Source organism: Leopardus geoffroyi, chromosome A1 (assembly GCF_018350155.1).
Source record: "Leopardus geoffroyi isolate Oge1 chromosome A1, O.geoffroyi_Oge1_pat1.0, whole genome shotgun sequence".
In the NCBI taxonomy this organism is placed as follows: Eukaryota; Metazoa; Chordata; class Mammalia; order Carnivora; family Felidae; genus Leopardus; species Leopardus geoffroyi.
In genome coordinates, this window is record NC_059326.1 from 113822111 (window position 1) to 113827615 (window position 5505).

General features: G+C 40.5%; 1 pseudogene; it reads left to right on the plus strand.

Annotated features, from left to right (window-relative positions):
• The first annotated feature begins 891 nt into the window (after window positions 1-891).
• On the plus strand, window positions 892-1474 carry LOC123601286 (annotated as a pseudogene).
• The last annotated feature ends 4031 nt before the right edge of the window (window positions 1475-5505 follow it).

The window sequence follows — 5505 nt, forward strand, 5'->3', positions numbered from 1 at the left end:
CAGAACCACAGGGAATAGCAGAGCTGAGACTGAGCAGAGAAAGAGCACAGCCTGGCCACTTGACTCCCCCAAGAAAGTTGCTTACCAACCCCCTTTTCCTGTCTCCTAGCAAGTCTGGGGACTTGAACATGACAAACACTGAGGTTGAGGAAACGTGAGACTAGACTCTCTTCCCCACCTGCTCATCAGAATTGCATATACTATCCCATGCCAACCTCTTTAGTTTTTAAATGCTCTGTTCTAGCCTCCTCTCTCCATTCCTTCCAACCTGATTGTCTTCTTTTAAATGCTCCTTATTTCTTTGCCATTTCATTTTCTTTCATCTGCAACCTGCTATTAAGGTTGTTTTTCCCACAGCTATTTTGATACCAAATCAGATTAATCTGTTCTCCTAATTAACCTGTGATACATACACAGAGTCCAACGTCTCCTACACAATAGTATTCTCTCCAGTGATCTCACAGATGTCCCATAGAATGGAGTTTTACTCCTTCCCACATCCCTCTTTCTTCCCTCTTGTTCCCAAGGCTCCTCCAGCCAGTTCTTTCTGTCCGTGTTCAGACATGGACCTGGGCCACTGGCCGGCTGAGTGACTACAGCAGCCACCTGTAGAGTTATTGCATGGAGTGAGACATTGTCTCCATAAAACCCGTTAGAACACACCATGAGCATTAAGCCGTCACTATGCAGTATTAATGGTATGTCATATCATCTTTCTTCAAGAAAAGTGCAGCACAGGGAATATAGTCATATAGTCAATAATACTGTAATACACTTACCATGGCAAGCGTTTTGCAGGATGTGTAATTGTTGCATCACTGTGTTGTATACCTAAAACTAATTTAATATTATGTCAATTGTACTTCAATGAAAACTTTAAAAATACTCTTTGCTGCATCTACTGCAAGAATGAAGGCCATTCTCAGCAATCAAAATGTCAACATTCCAGAACATGTCAACATTACTCTGAAGGGACATACTGTAATTGTGAAGGGCCCCAGAGGAAACTTCAGTCATGTCAAAGTAAAACTCAGCCTCCTTGAAAAGAAAAAGAAGAGGCATTAAGTGGACAAACAGTGAGGAAACAGAAAGGAACTGGCTATTGTTCTCACTCTCTGTAGTCACATACAACACATGATCAAGGGCATTACAAGGACTTCCTGTAGAAGATGAGGTCTGTGTATGCTCACTTCCCCAGCAATGTCATTATTCAGGAGAATGTTCTCTTGATGAAATCTGAAATTTCTTGGGTGAAAAATACATCCTCAGGGTTCATATGAGGCCAGGCATTGCGTGTTCAGTATCTCAAGCCCAGAAAGATGAGTTAGTTCTTGAATAAAATGACAGTGAACTTGTATCAAACTTAGCTGCTTTGACTTAGCAAGCCATAATGGTTAAAAACAAGGATATCAGAAAAATTTTGGATGGTATGTAAGTTTTTGAAAGAAGAACACTTCAGCAGGCTGATGAATAAGATCAAAGTTGCCCAGTTTCAGAAAAAGGAAGATGCTAGGCGACTTTTCAGAGTTATCTGTGCTATTTTAAAGATATAATAAAAGCTGTGTATTGATTTGGGGATGGGGAATTAAAAATAAAAATAAATAAAATACAAGCAAATGAACAGCCTTTTAAAAAGGAGCTAACAAATTCCAATGAACTAAGGAAACTCATTCATACGGAGAACTCAATTAAGACATTGACTAGAGGAACCAAACTCAAGTCCAAGTTACAAAAAAGGTAGGGATGGACCTGGAGAGTGGAGAGCAACATCTGGGGTATGAAGTGTAATGGGAGGTTGTTAAGGTGAGTAGCTCACAATTAAGACAGAGTTCTCCTTTTTGTGGGGTACCTATGCCATGTAGAGGCAGTAGGGCAGCCTCAGAGAATTTCAAGAGCCTTGATTCCCACCTAGTGCTTTCTAAATGCATGCGCACACACATGCATATCCTGCATCATGTTACCCAATAAAGTTAATGAGCCTGAGCTGGCCAGACTCACCTTGGAACATGCATGACCAGCAAAGCACAGATCCAGCACAAGAAAGAAGAGAATCTGAACACAGACCAAAAGATCATGCCTCTCTTCACAAACCCCCACTTTATTAAACTTGTTGACATTTGACTTAATAAGACTACATAAACTCATTTTTGCCTCATGACAATTCTGACCATCTTCCTTGCATTAAAGAGGCTTACAGGCAACTCCTAGAAGGCTAGACAATGTCATGGCTTTCCTAATATGCTCAGAGTCCCCTCTAGCCTCAGCCAAGACCCTGAGGACCACTACATGAGGCAGATGTTACCATGGGATGACACACGTAGAGGGATCTACACCAAGTCTAAAATGCTAAGTCCCTCATAAATGATTTCTCTAACTTCAGTTGCCACAACTTTCCATAATGCTTCACAGCGCACTGCACATCTAGGGGTCTCACAGCACCAACCATGACATCATCTAGAGGTGTCACAACACTGTCCCTTGACATAATCTAGGGATGTCAAAACATTCCCCATGATTTAATCCAGGTGCTGTACTAGGGCTTCTTCTGAAAATACCTTGTTTCTTAATCCCAAGAACAGTCTCTGTGGTCTGAGCACCCACCCAAACTGCCCATAAGAAGAAACATCAGCCCCCAAAAGGAATTACTATCTGAACCACAAACCCTCTGAAAAACCTACAACCACCTACAGCCTACTTTTCTTTTTTTGAAGCTCAAACCCTCTGTCTAGCCCCCTAGTTCTGTATAAGAGAATTACAGGAAACTCACCATAACATTTCAGTACACACCTCCCTGTTCCTTTCCCAAGGGAACTTGAGCTAATCCAAACTCTCTCTACAATATGTAGCAGGCTCCTTTCAATAAAGTGCATGGAAATTGGAGCCCCAAAATTATTACAGAAAATACATTTCCTAGGCAAGAATGTATTTATTCTTAGAAGCAATCTTCTTAATCTTTTCTATCCCTTGCACTGCTAATAACTTCCTTGAGTTATGATAATATTGTATGTTAAATCACAACTGATACAATTAGAGCTGTGTCCAGACCTGCACAGCCCTGTCAGAGCTGTGGGTAAACTCACACCTGCTTCTGGAACATCCCAAACCTCATTTCCAAAGGCAGAAAAGTAGAGAAACTAGAGAGATGTGTTCTTGCCCTATGAGGTAAAATATTTGTTGCAGGTGGCTGATCTGGGGGAAATACAATGTGGCCAAGAACACGGGTTTTAGACTCCAGCAGACTGAAATTAAAATTTACTGGCTCAGTCACCTAACAGCCACATGGCCCTAGGCAAGTTATGAAATTTTTTGAGCACCTGGTTTCTTATATATAAAATGGAGATGACAACAGTACTTACTTCTGAGGGTTATAAGAGAGAACATCATAAAGTTGCCAGCACTAAGCATGGCACAAGGGAAGCACTTAATAAACAACAGTCATTAATAATACATTATGCTGGGGATGCCTCTTATTAACTTTGAGCTTTGAGATTTGGTGTAGGAGCTGTTCTTAGGATGTGAGAACCAGGTGTCTGGGTAGTAACCATGATTCAGCTGTGGTTTCAGGAACCATATTCACTGCCTGGCAATGTGCTTTGGTGCCACCACCCGTCATGCATCCCTTCACCCTCAGATGGCTAAAAGCTGTCAGTGTCATTCACACAGAACAATGGTCCACTTTGGGCTTCAACATTTCCATTTTGTTATGCTATTTCAGAGATGATTGAACAAAAATGGATATGAGCAACCACACATTCCAAAACCAAAACCTCACACATGAGGAAATTAAATCATTCAATTCAATAAACCCCCTATCTACCTCATATCCCAGATCATTATTTCTTCTAAGTCACTCCTATTCATCCTTCATTAATTGAGTCAGCAATTATTTAATGCTGTATTGTATTCCAGGAAGCATGCCAGGCAATGGAGATAACAACAATGAACAAAATGGGCAAAAATATCTGACTGGTGGAAGTTACATTCTAGCTGGGGAAGACAGACAATAAACAGATAAATGAATGAGTGGTAGAGAGAAAAACAAAGCAGGCTCAAGTGGAGAGGGAATGGAGGAAACGTAGTCTCCCAGTTTATGTAGAGTAGTCAGAGAAATACTTGCTACCAATGGCTTTGAGCAGAAGCCTGAAAAGAGTGTGGGAAAGATATACCTGGGAAGAGAACTCCAGGAAGAGGAAGCCACAAATGCAAAGACCCCAGGTTGGTGCAGCATGAGTTTGATGTGTTGAAAGACCTTCAGGGAGACTAGAGCTTGTACAGTGGTGTTATCAAGAGTGAAAGGAGGAAAAGAGATGAGAGAGATGGTAGAGGGCCAGATAAGGTAGGAACTTTGAAAGAAGTACCATGGCAGAAACTTGGGATTTAACTCTGGAAAGACTAGCAGTTGGTGTGGTCTCTGAATAGAACAGAGACATAAGTACACTTAAACTTTTAAAGGATCTCTCTGGATGCTCTAATAAGAATGGACTGCATGTGTAGCAAGGTGAAAACAGAGAAGTCAGTTAGAAGAGACTCCTACGTTATTCTAGGAGAGAGTTAATGGTAACATGGACTAGGAGATGGCAATAGAAGTGGTGAGAAGACTCAGACCTCACTTGCTACAAGGGACCTCTCCACTCCCTTGTGCTTACAGCACCAAAGCACTTTTACCCTGTATTTTAATAATCTTTCTACCTCTACTGACTCTGAATTCCTTGAGGTAAGGTCTATATTTCATATACTCCTATAACCTCAGCACCTAATCTAACATCTAAGACAGGGTACACAGTCATAATAAAATAAACAAACATTTTTTTTTCCTTCCTACTACATGCCAGTACTATAGGGATGAACACCACTGGTCTATGGCCCTAGGGCATAGAGCATTGAATGGTTATTTTATTCAAGAGTGATCGTGAAAGCCCATGGTTTGTTGTTTTTCTGAGGCTAAAAATTGAATTATTTGCTTCAAGACTGGTATGTAAGAAAAAGACACTTTCCAAGCCCCAGTGAGTATCCGGAATATACACCTCAATTCAACTTAGTTTTTCCTCTCCTTTTGTTTCAGTGGCGTTTTGAAGGGAAGGGATTCACATATTTCAGGATCCACAAAGATCTCCCTCATAAAGTCAAGAATATGTTATATGATGCAGTCTCAACTTTCATCAGACTCCTATGGGGGAGTCTAGTGGGGAGACACAGACTGTAATAAAGTATAAGGGCCATAATAAGGTGGAAAATATGGAAAAGAGACAAAGAAGATATTTCATATCTTAAAATCAATTAATGTAATTACCTCACTAGATGCAGAAAAAGCATTTGATAAAATCTAACACTGCTTTATGATAAAAACCTCAACAGACTAGGAATAGAAGAAAATTTCTTCAACACGATAAGGGGCATTTACAAAAAAACCCACTTTAACATTATGCTAAATGGTACAAAAACTAGATACTTTCCCCTAAGATCAGAAAAAACAGAAGGATGTCCACTCTACCACTTTTATCGAAC